General features: G+C 42.1%; 1 protein-coding gene across 2 annotated transcripts in view; it reads right to left on the reverse strand.

Moving 5' to 3' along the window:
• The window catches only part of RP1 (RP1 axonemal microtubule associated), a 627,806-nt gene extending 610,966 nt beyond the window's left edge, over nucleotides 1-16,840 (reverse strand). For both annotated transcript variants that reach the window (XM_033933654.1, XM_033933653.1), the window contains exon 1: nucleotides 16,717-16,840. The gene's annotated coding sequence lies outside the window, so the exon portion shown is untranslated. The remainder of the gene's footprint in view (nucleotides 1-16,716) is intronic.
• Nucleotides 16,841-17,087: the final 247 nt, after the last annotated feature.

Below are 17,087 nucleotides of genomic sequence, written 5' to 3' on the forward strand. Positions count from 1 at the left end.
TTAACTTTGTGCACACTTTAAATATACTACTGCTATTTATTATTTCTTTAGCGCTGAAAAGGCGTATGCAGTGCTGTACATTTTAACAAACAATAGACAGTCCCTGCTCAGAAGAGCTTACAATCTAATTTAGGCAAGACATTACAGGGTTGGGGAGATTATGGTAGAGGAAATGATACAGTGGGTATAGGTATCTGACAGCAGCGAGAGGGAGTTAAAAGTTGAAAAGTTTCAAAAAAGTGGGCCTTAAGTTTGGTTTGAACACTGTAGAGATGGAGCATGACGTATGGATTCAGGCAGCCTGTTCCAGGCATACACTGCTGCAAGAAAGAAGGGACGGAGTCTGGAGCTGGCAGTGGAAGAGAAGGGTACAGATAAGAGGGGCTTGCCCGATGGGTAGAGATCACGGGGGAAGCATAGGGGGAGATAAGTGAGGAGAGATATCGGGGGGAGGGGGGACTTCAGAGCAAATGCACTTGTAAGTCAGCAAGAGGAGTTTAAACTGTATTTGGAAATGGACGGGGAGCCAATGAAGCAACTTGAGGGGAGGGGTAATGTGAGAATAGCGGCTCTCATGGAATATGAGTTGCCCAGCAGAATTTTGAATGGATTGAGGAGGCGAGAGACGGGTGTGCGGGAAGCCCGAGAGAGGTACATTGCAGTAGTCTAAGCGCAGGGTGATGAGAGCGTGGACAAGGGTTTTGCTCGTGTGTTCAGAGAGAAGAGGACAGATTTTGGCATTATTATAGAGGAGGAAGCGACAGGATTTGGCGGTTTGGTGGATCTGATCAAAGAAGGAGAGAGAGGAGTCAAAGATCACCCCAAGGTTGCGAGCCAATGAGACAGGAAGGAGGATAGTGTTATTCACAGAAATAGAGAACAGCGAGAGGAGAGAGGTTAGTTTAGGTGGGAAGATGAGTTCAAAATGTACCAGTGAACTTTACAGATATTCAGCCAGTATGACCAGAGCCTACCAGATGGGGCTATAAATAAATAATATCTTTATTTGTTTAATATTTTAACTGAATACAAAATTAATTTGTCTACTGGATTTTTCTTAATTATAAACAGCTCTTCTACAGCTAAAAACCTGCCTCAACTGTTTCTATCTATTTTATAAAATTATGAGTAGCAGGTCTCTGGGACCCACTAAATTATTATTTTTTTAATAATTTATATTCCGCATGTCCAACAATTCTATGCAGATTACAAATTATTCAGATACTCAAGCATTTTTCCCTAACTGTCCCAGTGGGCTCCCACTCTATCTAACACACCTGGGGCAATGGGGATTAAGTGATTTGCCCAGGGTCACAAGGAGCAGATGAGGAATTTGAACCCATAACCTCAGGGTGCAGAGGCTCTAGCTCTAACCACTGCACCACACACTCTAAATCACCACAAATGCTAAATTTCATTGGTGTGGTTCTCTATGATTCTCTGAAGAGCCCTAAGCATGACAACAGTCCCATTAGTGCATACAATGACTCATTATTCAGGGTGCTGGACTGAAGCAATACCATGTTTCTAAGGACGCTGTGTTTATTCCTGTTCCTCCGCTGGCATTACTGATACCAAGGTAGTAAAACATATATAAACAGAAACTGAATCAACATTGCTATGGGATGCTTGTTCAAATTGAAAGCTTAAACAAAATTTCTATTGTGAAGCATGTTTGAAAAGTTTCATTCATAAGACAAGGAGGCCTGTTTTTTCAGCTCTGTCAGGACTGGCAGCGCTTTGGAAGTTATAACTGAGCTATAAGATAAACCATGTTGTATCAGGTCAGGGTCCATCAAGCCCAGCATTTCGTCTCTACCAATAGGCAGCAGATCCCAAAAAGTAAATCTACTTTATATCTAATAATTTGTTATGGCTCCAGGCCCAAATGTGAGTGCCCAACTTTGGTCAACCTACGAGGGGGCCGCTGAAAAAGTTCTCAGCCCAACCAAGAAGAGAATGATGTGGAGCCATGAAACTTACAAATTATTCCACACTTTTCTTGACATTTTTTGTTCCAGTGATATGAAATGAAAAAAAAAAAGTGTCAAGAAAAGTGTGAAATAACCCATAAGTTTCATGGCTCCACGTCATTCTCTGATTGGTTGGGCTGAGAACTTTTCTGCGGCCCCTCGTATATAGAATCTGGGGGTATAATGTTCAAAACCAGCAAGTGATTCTGATAAAATGTCTGTTCATGCCTGCATTTCCCATGTCCTTATAGGTATTTTATAAAAGGTTTCACATTCAACCTGCCTTTTATAAAATACTAAGGAAACTGCACACATCCTGACTTGGCCATCCCTTTTCCTATGTAGAAGATTTAGGCAAAATTGGCCTTTTAGTTTCCTAAAAGTAGGTTAGAGAAATGAAATTGGGAGCTTAGCACTGATTGCCAGTATTTGCCACCTTAATCAGACACTCAGGCCCAGATTCTGCAACCAGTGCCATTGGCGGCCACCTTAAAAGTCACCACTGATAGTGTGTCAATCATGCAACAGCACCGAGTACAAAATTGCACCTTCAGCAAAGGTAGGCCCCAGAAATGTAGGCCAGAGTTTTCCCGGCCTACATTTCCAGTGCCTACCTATGATGTCAATTGTGCCTCCTTAGGCCCTTTCAGCCGCCTAACGCCGCTTCTGGTGTTAGCCACATCCACAGTGGTATTAGGGAACCTAAAGCACCTACTGAGGCGCGATTCCAATCCCGATTTTTTAGGCACCGGTAGGCACTTTGAAACTCAGTAAAAACATTGAAATTGGAAAAACTGGGATCGATTAAATTATACTTTCTGGTGGGAATCTCTATGCCACATTTTTAAAATGGAGCGTATGATGGCCATACAACAGGGACATTATAAGAAATTTATGGATGTTTGGGAGCCATTGACAGAATTCAGTAAGGAGTGATTGTTGATTTTGCCCTTTGATCATACACGTCCAGGGTGGGGAGATACTTTTAATTAGAGTGCAATTGTTGGATATGTATTTGTCATAAATATAATTTGATAGAAGTTAAGTATTGTTAAAGTGTAAAATGTCTGTAAAATATGTTGCACTTATTTTTGGCTTTAAAATGAAGAAAGATATTTAAAAAAACATTGTTTCAATAGTGTTTTTTCCTCATAGTATCTTTTGGCCCCTCTCACCGCCTTATGTGCTTTGATGTTGTTTGTGCTTTTTTCAGTTTTCGTCCTTTTTCGTCCTTTTTTGTCCTTTTCCATTCCTTAAACGAAGCCTTCTTGTCTCTGATCGCTTCCTTCACTGCTACAGTGAGCCACGCCGGCTCCTTGTTCTTTTTCCTCTTGGAACCCTTGTTGATACGCAGTATATATAGATTTTGCGCCTCGGTGACTGTGTCCTTAAAAAGGGGCCATGCTTGCTCTAGCGTATTTACAGTGCTTATCCTCTTCCTAATCTTCTTCCTCACCATGGCTCTCATCCCTTCGTAGTTCCCTTTTCGGAAATTCAGTGCCTTGGCGTTCGTTCTGGATCGATTTTATGTTCCTGTGTCCAGGTTGAAGTGGATCATATTGTGATCACTGTTTCCCAGCGTCCCTTCTACTTCTATGCCTTGTGCTGGTCCTCGTAGTCCCTTTAGAATTGCATTTCCTCTCGAGGGGACTGCTGGTCACGATGGACCACTGGTCTGACCCAGCAGTGGCAATTCTTATGTTCTTATGCACTTTAAAACAAAACAGCAGGAGCAGTTCTCAAGTTATTGACGCTGAATAAGCACTTCCCCTGAAGAAGCCAACCAGGAGTGAAACGGACTGGCCCACGTTCCACTGGGAGCAAGCTAAGTGCTTTATTTTGCTTATTGTAATTCAATGGTTGAGTTCTCCCAACTCTTTGGTCTGGTCTAATCCTAGTGAGCCAGTAATAGCATCAATGTCCCTCCCTGATGAAGAGACGAAACCTGGGTCGGGGGGACAGGGACCATAGATTGAAACGCATATATAGAGAAAAAAAATTTTTTAAAGTCACATCACTTGGTTTACGTTTGTCTGAACGAGGTCTAACATCATCAACTACCACCTGGCAAAGATAAGTACATCATTCATTATGAACAAATCACGTTGAGAGTTTGTTTATATAATGCAGGTGGTCAGGGGACAGTGAAGGCAATGATGGTCCCCTTGTTAACCTCGTTTTGGTGATAACACTAAAAACACAGGTTATAAGGTCTGAGCACTTCACACTTTAATAAGAGTATTATTCATACATTATTTATTTTGGTATAAGAGCTGTGATTATTGAAATTGCCATAGATTATCATCACAGAGTTTAATTATCGATTCCTCCAGAGATAAGTTTATTGAAGAGAAAAGAATACATAGAACCTACATAAGTTCTTTAAATTGATGCAAAATTAACCTCTGTACTGCCAATAGAATGCCTGCAATAGTCAATGTTTAGCACAGTATATCTCAAACTGTGTACCGTGGCACACCAGCGTGCTTCCTGAGACTTCAGGTGTGCCACGACACACTGGCGGGGAGGAGAGTGGTCCACGCTGGCTGACAGCCTACAGTATGCGCCTCTCGCGGCGAGAGGCATGTCCTATAGGAAGTCAGCTGGTTGGTGCCTCTCCTCCTCTCCCGGATCCCTCCACTGAAGCGGGTCGCAGGCATCGATGTGATAATATCGCGCATGCACCTGCGTCGACATCTGCGTACTTCCATGTGCCTTCTGGCCGGGGCACTGGATTTAGTGTGCCTCCAGCCGGAAAGATTGCGAGACAGTGGTTTAGCTACATGCACAGGAATTTAATTTAAAAAAAAAAAAAAAAAAGACACATGAAAAAGAAAGAAAAAAGTACCGAGTTTTTTTGACCAGTGATGCTGTTCAAGCCTCTTTAACAGTGTTTTTACAAGCAAGTCTTTCAAACACTTGGGCGTTTAAGAACATAAGAAGTTGCCTCCGCTGAGGCAGACTAGAGGTCCATCTTGCCCAGCGGTCCGCTCCCGCAGCGGCCCATCAGGCCTATTGCCTGAGCAGTGGTCCCTGCCTATTTCTATAACTTACCTCTTACTCCTATCCCTATAACCTACCTCTACTCCCATCTGTACCCCTCAATCCCTTTGTCCTCTAGGAACCTATCCAAACCTTCTTTGAAGCCCTGTAACGTGCTCCTGCCTATCACAGCCTCCGGAAGCGCGTTCCATGCATCCACCACCCTCTGGGTGAAAAAGAACTTCCTAGCGTTTGTTCTAAACCTGTCCCCTTTGAGGTCTTTTCCCATGAATAGGCGTGATATAGCCAGTCACCGTCAATATTTATCAACTGGCTGGCTAAGTTCAGCAGCCAGATAGACCCATGTAAAAGCAGGCCTAGCTTTGGCCACTATGACTTAACTGGCCAGCTGATGAATATCAGCTTAGCTGGCTATAACTTGGCTGGCCAGCACCCCCCCTTTTCCCACCCCCAAAGTTCAATGCCAATTACCGTATATGATACCGGCATTGAATTTCACAGTTTGCCATGGTCCATGCAAGACAGCCAGCTATCTCCCATAGTCTGAATATCAGCAATTAAACTTTAGCAGAGCAATAACAGACCTATATTTAAGAACCTCAGTTTAGGGCCCTCAAAGTAAGTTTATGAATATATTTTCATACTAAAATGTGTTTAACATCGGCTAAAGAGAGATGCCTAACTTAGGATCCTGGATTGAGGTATGCACAGGCATCTTTGAAAGGAGTCCTAAAAGGTTATCCATTCCTATTTTACACACCTGACTAATGGTCCCTGAATTTTATCATTAGCGATTCTTCCGTGGAAAAGGCACTGGACTTCAATGAGCTTCAGGGCATTTGCCGTGGGGGAATCGCTACTGCAGCTTTGTGAAAGAAGCCCTTAATTTGAACAATATATTATTCTTTGGATTGTTTTTACATGCTAAAGCTCACAAACCCCCTCCTTTGCAAAGCCGTGTGGGTCGGAGGTAAGAGCTCAGATGCTCATAGGAATTCTATGAGCGTTAGAGCTGTTACCGGGGCGGCCGGTGCTAAAAAACCCTAGCACGGCTTTGCAAAGAAGGGGGAAAATTAAGCACATGTGGACCCATCATACGATCCAGTTCTGTTTTGATTTTATATTATAAAAGGGGACCACTTATATCACTCAAAACGAGAAAAATGTAGAATATCTCATTCTTTTATTCATGTTAACAGAATATATTTTGCTTGCTTTATATTTTAAAGAAAAAATCCTTATATCTATCATAATAAAATCCTAAGCATGCATGCACATTTTCAACTTTGTGATCCCTGACTCCGTTATCTGTAGTTCCATGGCAGTGTTCGACGTGTTCAGATGGAGCCTGTGGTGGTTTGTGTGCGGCGGACCCTTTTCCCTTTGCTTTAGTTGTGGCGGGCGGCAGTGGTGGTGGACCAGGGGGGGTGTTTAAAGCGGCAGTAGGCCAGATGGTAGGTAGCAGCAGCGAGAGCTGGTACGGGGGAGCAGGCTTTGGTGCTGGAGGGAGGCAGGCTGGCTTTAGCGTGGCAAATAGGGAAGGAGGTAGGCTGGCTAGCTTCAGGGGAGGGGGGGAGGACAAAGTCTGGAAGGCAGTGAGGGAGGACATAGGAAGGAGCACTGGGGGCACTAAAGACATGGGGAGGGGCACTGGGGACACAAAGGACATGGGAAGGGGCACTAAGGACATAGGAAGGAGGCACTGGGGGCACAAAGGACATGGGAAGGGGCACTAAGGACATAGGAAGGAAGGAGGGAGGGAATAGGAAGCGGTCAAGTAGAAAGAAAGCGGCCAAGGAGAAAGAGAGACAGACAGAAAGAAAGACAGACAGACAGCAGAAAAGGAGAGAAAGAAAGAAAAACAGACACATCTACTCTAGCACCCATTAATGTAACGGGCTTAAACACTTGTATGGTTATATTCTAATTTGTATACAATGGGCCGATATTCAGCGAAAGCAGTTACTGAATGAAGTAAAGCGACAGTGGAAACGCTTTAACTTATTCATATAATAATTGGCAGCACCCTACGTTTAAGCAGCGCCACTGAACATGCATGGAAACAGTGACCATGTTGTTATTTCAATGCATAAATAAAGGAGTGCTTTTCTGCTGGCTTAGCTTACATTTCTAAGCTTAAGTTTCTAAGTTTCTAAGCTAAACTTCTCGAATCAAAACCAAATATTCCACTCAAAATACCAAACGACGAAGGCACGGAAATAAACACGTGGACTCTGATTCTCTAAATGGTGCCTAACTCCTAGGTGCTGCTTGGTGCAGTTGTCAATCAACCGCTATGCGCTTTTTATACAATCGCACCTAGCAATTCCTAAGCCATCCTAGGCGCTGGTAGTCATTAAAACCCTAGGCGCACTGCCATTAAGGCCAAGGTTTTCTTGACCTAAATGAGCATGCCTACATCAATTCCCATGCCAAACTCTGCCCCAAACCTGCTCCCTTACCATGCCTACTTGCTAGTAGGTATTACTAGTTGTAGTAGTAGTAGAAGTGGTAGCAGCTAAATTTTACTGGCAATGTTTATTATATTATTGTATTTGATGCATCATTATTGTACTATGCACCTTGGGGTCCTTGTGTTATATTTGATATTGTTTGCATCAATAAAAATTGTTTGTACCTAATTGGTTTTTAACGGTGCTTTTAATAATCAGTGATGAGTAAGCCAATTAAAAAATTGTTAGGCATCTAGATTGACTAAGGGCTCCTTTTACACAGGTGTGCTAGGGCCTTAACGCGCGCAATAGCGCGCGTTAAATTCCTGAGCGTGCTGGCCACTACCGCCTCCTTTTTAGGAGGCGGTAGATTTTTGGCTACCGTGCACTATAGCGCGCGGTAATTTTGTGCGTGCGCTAAAAACCCTAGCGCACCTTCGTAAAAGGAGCCCTAAGAGCCTCTTCTATCAAACTGCGCTAGCAGTTGATAGCGCAGAGAGCCACGCTGAACGGCCCGCGCTGCTCCTGATGCTCATCTATGAGTGTCGGGGGGGCAGCGTGGACCATTCAGCGCAGCTTACCGCGCTACAAACCCCTAGCGCAGTTTTTTTTTTTTTTTAATCTTTATTAATTTTCTAATATTAACAGTGCAACACACAGGTATAAGAACATAGAACAAGTCAAGGAAAGCACATTCAACTTACAGATATTCAAAATCAATCATTTTATCCCACCCACCCACCCATCGATTAATCAAAAACACAAATGTATATACTCTTTCAATAGCCTACACTTATTGAAAATAATACAGTAGTACAATCCCACCCTGGATGTGTAAGTAAATGGCACGGAAATTAAAGACAAAAAACAACTACAGAGAAGTAATAAAAGATGTCAACGGGTCCCAAACCAGTTTAAATACATTACTATGCCCCAGCATTTCAGTATTCATTTTTTCATACCTATAACTGGAGCATAGGTTCGCCCACCAAAAAGTAAAATTGAGGCGATCCCAATTCTTCCAATTACGTGCTATCATCTGCAATAATAGCGCAGTTTGATAGAAGAGGCCCTAAGTGAACCAATCTAGGTGCCTCACTATAGACATCTTTTATAGAATCAGAGCCTCGAGGGGGATGGGATTCGCACACTGTCTTTTTGTGGCTTAAGCATTCAAAGCTGACAGTCAAGGTGGTGAGCACTGGAGGATTGAGCGACTTGTCCAGGGTCATAGGGAGCAGCACTGGGATTGGATCTCAGCCTCTGAGTGCAGAGGCAGTGGCTCTAACCAGTGAGCCATACCTTTCCGTCCCCTTTGTGACACGAGAGGAAAAGGACCTAAGAAGTTATTCCAAGAGAACATATGAAATGCCACCTTATAAAACCTCCGAAATGGACTTCCGTAGAGCTATTGATTTTTCAGGATGAATGACGGATGATTATCAACATCTATCGTGTCCATTTGGAGATAAGTAACCCTACTTTTGCGTTTATCGCTGGGTATTTTTTCACTCTAAATGAGCTGATATTTATGATCAAGGGGAGAAAAATTGGTTGGACAGTTGGACCTCCAGTTTGATTGTGAACATTAGCGTACTCATTGCAGTCAGAGCACACTGGAAAGTATTTCATTATACACACGACTGATTATAGAGTGTGATTTTCACTATTTATAATTTATTACACCGAGCACACCAGGTCCAGGGATGTTACACGCTTATTAACCCTCCTTTGATTTAACACAGCTCACAACTTTTGAGAACAGGCTCATTCTGTCGGGTAAGTTGTGTAAATTGAGGACCTGACTCACACATTATAAAAATATTTGATTTGAATATATATGTGGTTGTAGTTGTTGACGTGTGATAATGGTGTGCTTGTAGTTGTTGACATGGTTGTAGTTGTTGACGTGTGATAATACAAGGCAGAATTCTTGTTTAAATTGTCTTAGAAATAATGCAATCACAACTCGTTTTAAATCTCACATTATTGCTACTCTGTCCATGTAAATTGCAGTACCTCTGTATACTTATCACATCATATACAGAAATCAAAAACTGTTATTTATCTTATTGACAATGTCCAGGCTGTTGAAAGTTTCCTGTGACAAATGGTTCAATCTCCTTAATTGGTATTATTAGTTAAATCTTTCAGTCTTCCATGCCTATCCCTACCTATCAGTTAACCCCAATCCTTAATGAGTATAATCAATGGCCCCTGTTTATTACTATAAAATGTGCATATAACTCGCAGCGAGAGACACATCCTGTAGGCAGTCAGCTGGCACCAGCACTTCTCCTTCTCCTTCTCTCCATGCCTCTTCCCTTCCAGCACCCCCCACTGGCGGCTCAGGGCCCGTCTGGAGGGCTTGGCACATGCACGGACATTGACATGATGATGGCGCGCATGCATGTGACATCATTGTGTCGACATCTGCGCACTTCCAGATGCCGTCGAGCTGCAGCCACCACGTTTAGTGTGCCGCGGCTTTTTCAAAGTTTGCGAGACACTGATTTAAGAGAACCATCATATTTCTATAGTAAAATTTGTGAACAGGACCACTGTCAGGTCTTACGCTCCTCTCAGCATTGTGAAGTTGACTACTGCTTGAAACTGAGTATTCTGCTACACAGGTCTATCCTTGTGGAATACTTTGCCTTCAAGCATCTCTGACGTACCAAGTTATCTTGGTTTTCAAAAAGCTTCAAAGACCTTTTTTTATTTAATGTTATTTGGCTGGATTTTAGGTTTTGACTGTTGTGAAGGTTTTCAGTTGTACTTTAATTTTTGTATTCTTAGTTATGCAAACCGCTTTAAAACCTCGGTACTAAGCGGTATATTAAGTTATTAATCAAATCAAATTGAATCTACAGGAAAGGGCAGGGAAACTATATTGAATGTCTACAGGCTGTATCTGTCCAAACTAAAGCTATGAATGCATTCATCTGAAAAGAATGCTCACACTTCAGTCTCCATACTTCCTCATTTCAACACTTTTTCTCCACGGTTCTGTAGGAATCAATGGAGAACATCCTAGAGCTCAAATATGCTTACTAAAACCACAGAATGAGCTTTTGTTCGACATGAAATAGAGAATGTCAACTGCATTTTTCTACTTTGCTTTCATTTTGCAAACCAAACAAAAGAAAAATCAACAATGTTTCATTTGTTTTATCAAACACATCACCTGCCAACCAAATGTGCAACAAACATGGAAAAGACGCTTAGGATTGTCGCTCACTCCCTCGAAACCCTTTCAGAACCCTCTCAGTACCTTATCCTGTAACTGTGAGGTCAGAATGGGGCCAGGTGGGTCATTCCTGCCTTGCCAGTGCTGTATGAGTTGCTGCTGAAAAGTTTGCAGCCCAACCAAGAATGATGTGGAGCCATGAAACTTGCAGGTTATTCCACACTTTTATTGACCCGTTTCATGTCATATCATTGAAACGAAAGGTGTCAAGAAAAATGTGGAATAACTTGTAAGTTTCATGGCTCCACATCATTCTCCTCTTGGTTGGACTGAAAACTTTTCGGTGTCAGGTCAAAAGCGCGCAGGGACAAAGGCGCGCGCAGACAATTGAGCGCAGCGCAGAGGCGCGTGCCTCAGAAAATTACTGTTTTTAGGGCTCCGACGGGGGGGGCGTGGGGAGGCAACCCCCCCACTTTACTTAATAGAGATTGCGCCGCATTGTGGGGGCATTGTGGGGTGTTTGGGGGGTTGTAACCCCCCACATTTTACTGAAAACTTCACTTTTTCCCTGTTTTTAGGGAAAAAGTTAAGTTTACAGTAAAATGTGGAGGGTTACAACCCCCCAAACCCCCCACAACGCCGGCGCGATCTCTATTAAGTAAACTGGGGGGGGGGGGCTCCCCAACAAAAACCCCCGTTGGAGCCCCTAAAAACTGTAATTTTCTTCAGCGCGCGCCTTTGTCTTTCGCGGGGTTGTCTATGAACCAACTTTTCAGTGGCCCCTCATAATTTAAAATGGTGTGTGCAAAAATTGTCCCTCATGGCTCTTGCATCACGACAATGCACCAGCTCACACGGCAATGTCCGTGAGGGAGTTTTTAGCCAGTAAACAAATAACTGTATTGGAATACTCTCCCTACTCACCTGATCTGGCACCCAATAACTTTTTCTTTACCCGAAGATAAAGGAAATATTGAAAGGAAGACATTTTGATGACATTCAGGACATCAAAGGCAATACGACGATAGCCCTGATGGACATTCCAGAAAAAGAGTTCCAAAATTGCTTTGAAGGGTGGACTAGGCGCTGGCGTCAGTGCATAGCTTCCCAAGGGGACTACTTCGAAGGTGATCGTAGTGATATTCAGCAATGAGGTATGTAGCACTTTTTCTAGGATAAGTTCATGAACTTAATGGTCATTTCTCGTACGTATGATCCCTTTAAATGCTGAGAAAGAGCCATCTCAGCGGAGTCACTGCACATGCAATGGGCATCTCCAGTGAATAAGGACACAGTAAAAGGAAAGAGGGTGATGTGATTTCGTGATGTGTTTTTCTTTCTATTTATTATGGTATCACAGTACTCCCCCAATATTCGCAGGGATTCCGTTCCAGGAACCCCCACAAATCTTGAAAAACCGCGAATATAGTTTTTAGCAGGGGAGACAGGAGAGAGCAGCCGGAGAGGCAGGAGAGAGCAACCGGAGTGCTGGCGAGTGAAGGAAATCACTCGCGGTATGCTCCGACCACCTCTTCTTGCACTAAAGTCGGGCCTCACCAATCAGGAGCTGCTTTGACACGCAGTTCCTGATTGGTGAGGCCCAACTTTAGTGCAGGAAGAGGCGATCGGAACATACCATGAGTGATTTACTTCACTCGCCGGTGTTCCGGCTGCCCTCTCCTGCCCGGTCATTCGCGGTTGGAAAAAAAACGCAAATGACTGGGACCACGAATCACTGGCCGCGAATGACAGGGGGAGCACTGTATCCCAATATATTATACACTTTATAATTAACAGGACTAATATTTTTACTTATTTTATCTGGAAAACAGTGCAATTGTCAACATGTTGTGTAACGCTAAAAGGAGTTGGTCATTCCAATGAATGTATTGTCATTAGTAAGACATTTCATTCTGGAATAAACAACATAAAAATTAGAAGCAGAGGTAAACCTTTTCTTATTCCAAAAATAAAAGACCTGCTTACAGTATATCCATGGCAATTCTTCTAGGGTTTTAGTATGAGATCTTCCTGTCTAGTTGACTTCATGATGCTGTGTGCTGGATTAGATTATATATAAAGTGTCTGGTTTTTGATTGATTTAGGATTTTATTGTTTTGAGGAAGTGCTGAAAAGTTCTCAGCCCAGCCAAGAAGAGAATGATGTGGATATGGTTCTGTCAGTGATCTGAACCAATGTCAAAACACAGAATTTCGTTTCTACAGATTGGCACTTAATGAAACAAGATAACCCTTTTTGCAGCTACAGTGGCAAAATAACGCTCAGAATTTAGGAAGTTGGTTGGTTCAGCTGAGAACTTTTCAGCACCCGCCTCATAGTTGGTATGGATGCTGTTGCTCTGTTGTAAACCACTGTGAATGATTCTAAGGGATCCTTTCAATAAGTTGCTATAAGCACTAATGCATGCTTACTTAAACTTACCAGACATCTGGGAAAACCCAGACATGTCTTTCCAAAACCCTGCAGTTTTCTGGATTTTGGAAAGCTCTGGCTGTGTGTGGAAGGTCTCTGAGCATGTACAGATGATGTTACACGCATCCGCACATGATTGTAAGCTCCCAGACATGACCAAGAAGTCAGGAATAACGAGATGAGGCTTTCGAGGGTGAGGCTTGGGGTAGAATGGGGTGGGGCCAAAGGTGGAAAGGGGTGGGGCCAAAGGTGGAAAGGGGTGGGGCCAAAGGTGGGTGGGGTGGAGCTTGGGGCAGAAGGGACAGGCTGAAGGTAGAAAGGGACGGGGCCATGCATCCGGGATTTCGCCAAGAAAAATATGATAACCCTGTGCTTACTGCAGCTTAAAAGAGCGTACTGCAGGGTGTGCTGAGGTGTCTCATAGTAAATTTCAAATACCAGTATGTGGAAGCTATCCACATGTTAAAAAATATTTTAAAAAACTTTTAGCCAAGGGTGCATGTCGGTGGGGGGGGGGGGGGGGCACAGAATGCACTGATCAGTGTGTTCACACTCAAAACTGGCAAAAGTATATTATAACTCTGTGGTGAAACTGATAACATGTATTTTCGTGCTACCAGTTATCTCAGCTGGCACGCACTCCTCCGTAGATCTTAAACTATTAGAACCAGATCCTCAGAAACACCACCAGAGGCTCAAACTTCATTGCCTCGGGCTTTACGTGCTGCCTCATCACCGGATCAATTATCTTCAAAGCACTTAAATATGATATTTTAAATATTTAAATAAGTGCTGTTATAACACTATGGAGTGAAATAAAGAGTATGACTTAGTTTTTATAGTGATGTGGTCTTGCCACTACGGTGTCTCACCAACATGTAATAGTCTTTACTTCACTCCATAGTGTTATAACAGCACTTATTTAAATATTTAAAATATCATATTTAAGTGCTTTGAAGATAATTGATCCGGTGACGAGGCAGCACGTAAAGCCCGAGGCAATGAAGTTTTGAGCCTCTGGTGGTGTTTCTGAGGATCTGGTTCTAATAGTTTAAGATCTACGGAAGAGTGCGTGCCAGCTGCGATAACTGGCAGCACGGAGATACATCTGATCAGTGTGTTGGCATAGCCATGCACTGATTATCGCAGGATTAGCATGTAAGCCCATACCATCTACAAAACAGGTTGCAGTAAGGGTTCATATACTAACTTTTGATAATGACCACACGGTAATGACAACATTAGCGCATGGCCATTAATTCAAAAAATGGAAAAATCAGCTATTTTCTGACTGGGGTGGAAATGGCCTTAGCACAAGGGAAAGACCCGCGTAAGGGTGTGCTAAGGCCACTTTCTACCCCGCTTTGTAAAAAGGCCCCTTAGCCACTATAGCACTATATACGGTTTTGATAAATAACGAAAATCTGTTTTGTAAACCCCAAAGAACCTATATCTTCACTTTTTTTTATTAATAAGTATTAGCAATTCTGATATTTTTATATAGGAGGAAAAAACTAGATGCATGTGTCACTTATAGAAATTCAATTCTCATAAAAGTGAACTAGGAGCAAAACTCAAGGTCATCACAAGTCAAAAAAAATATTTTTAAAAAATATAGCAGCACGTAGCTGAAATGACAAGTGCTAAGTTCTGCTATATATTTTTCAGATTGTATGCTGCCACTTGTTAATATATGAGGAGGTTTTTCTGACTTGTGATGGCCTCGAGTTTTCCGCAAAGTTAGACAATAAATTTATATATTAAATCCAGCAATTAATCCTATCATGCTACAGTTTGAGAACTGAATTTTTCTAAGGGGATCCTTTTATTAAGGTGTGTTACATGGTTATTTTTATTACATAGGATTTTTTGGACCCCATTTCGATTACAAAAAATAGATAATTCTAAATCTAATAGATGCTGCCATTGTCATATTAATATAGGGACTTTGGATCATCTGTTATATTTTTGTCCACTGATACTTGGTTTCTGGAAGTCAATTATTTAATTATAATATTGAAATCACATATGTATTATTCCATTAATAATTAAGATGAGGATGGGAGTAAATGATTGTGTAATGTAATAATTGTATAGTTATTAGTGCGTTCTATGCAGTATTTATGATTTACCAATTGCATTGCACTATCAAAGTTTGAAAATCAATAAAGATTTAAACAAACAAAAAAAGGTGTACTAAATGCTAAGGCATCCATTATATTCTAAGGGCGCCTTAGCATTTAGCACGCACTAAATCAGTTAGCGTACCTTAATAAAAGGACCCCTAGTGACTTAAGTGTCTGAAGTCTTTTCCTCCCATATAATAATATCATAATTTCTAATAGTTATTACTAAAAATGTGAAGATATGGGTTCTTTGTGCTTTATAAAACAGATTTTTGCTATTAAACAATTTTAAGTAAGCCTGGTCCATCATGTTACATTACATTACATTAGTGATTTCTATTCCGCCATTACCTTGCGGTTCAAGGCGGATTACAAAAGGGGTTATCCGGCCATTTCCAGAGGAATTGAAGAGTAGAGCGAGTTGCTTCAGAGAATTGCGGTGTTAGTTTGTCTTGAAGGATTTCTAGAATAGGATGTTTTTTATTTCTTTTCTAAACGTATGTTTTAGTTTTAATAAATAAAATTAATTATGGCATCTTATACGAATGTGGTTTCAAAAGTTTGAAAGAAAGCATGTTACGCAATGTAGTCTCCACTGAGGACTATACACCTAGTCCAGCGAGTTTCCAGTTTTTTCATATCGTAGCATTGATAACTTAGGCTCCTTTTACAAAGGTGCGTTAGGGCCTTAACGCGCGGAATAGCGTGCACTAAAATGCCGCATACATTAGCTGCTACCGCCTCCTCTTGAGCAGGCGGTTGCTTTTTGGGTAGCGCACGCTAATCCGGTGCGTGCGCTAAAAACGCTAGCGCACCTTTGTAAAAGGAGCCCTTAATGGACTGTGGTGCCATCTCATGGAAATTTGTTACATTTTTCAAACCACCCTCATAATCAAACATGATACCCGCTCGTTTTAATAATTCAGAAGTATGCATGCAACCTGCTCTTCTATGTATGGTCTAGCAGGAGATTTACGACATCCAAGCTCTTCCAGAGCAGAGAAAGGAAACAGTAGTTGTGGTGGTGAAAAGCTATTAATATTTGTCTCCCAATTACTTAAGTAAACCTAAGCACAGATCAATGAAAAGATCTGCACAGATCCCCTGAGGATGTCAACATGGGGTGGACTTGTAACTTATCTTCCAAGTGATTTTCTATCTCCTAGAGCAGGGGTAGGCAATTCCGGTCCTCGAGAGCTGGAGCCAGGTCAAGTTTTCAGGATATCCACAATAAATATGCATGAGATAGATTTGCATCTCAAAGAGGCAGTGCATGCAAATCCATCTCATACTTATTCATTGTGGATATCCTGAAAACCTGATCTGGCTCCGGCTCTCAAGGACCGGAATTGCCTACCCCTGTCCTAGAGCAGTATCATCACCTCAGAAAGGTGATATATAATAAAGCACATATCATATTAATAAGATACTATACTTCATTGAAACTGAATCCAGAAAATAAGATGCAAGATATAGAAATATTATACATTATAGTCAGTGTCTGGAGTGCGAGAGAGAGAGGAAAAATGTTTCTTTACCTGACACGACCAGGATGCAGTAAGGATTCAGTTACTGAGTGTCCATGAAGCAGAAATGACATGTGGCATGGAAAAGCAAAGGCAGAGGAAATAACTGCTCACCCTCATGCTCTCCTTGCCTGTGAAGACCGAGTGCCTCATTATTTGTTTAATGTTTGTGTATCGTTAAGCATTACCTCTAGCAACAGTAAACAGCATATCGCACTACTTAAGCAGACCAGTTCTAACAGAGCTATGTAAGGATTTATGCCTGCTTTCCCTTTTCATCAGTCTTAGAGGAACGAACAGCACCTTCTCTCCATTCCATCGTTGATTGTGATCAACACAAGACACACTACGATTTTCTCAGTCATAGCTCCCCCCCCCCCCCA

This window comes from Geotrypetes seraphini, chromosome 2, assembly GCF_902459505.1.
Source record: "Geotrypetes seraphini chromosome 2, aGeoSer1.1, whole genome shotgun sequence".
In the NCBI taxonomy this organism is placed as follows: domain Eukaryota; kingdom Metazoa; phylum Chordata; class Amphibia; order Gymnophiona; family Dermophiidae; genus Geotrypetes; species Geotrypetes seraphini.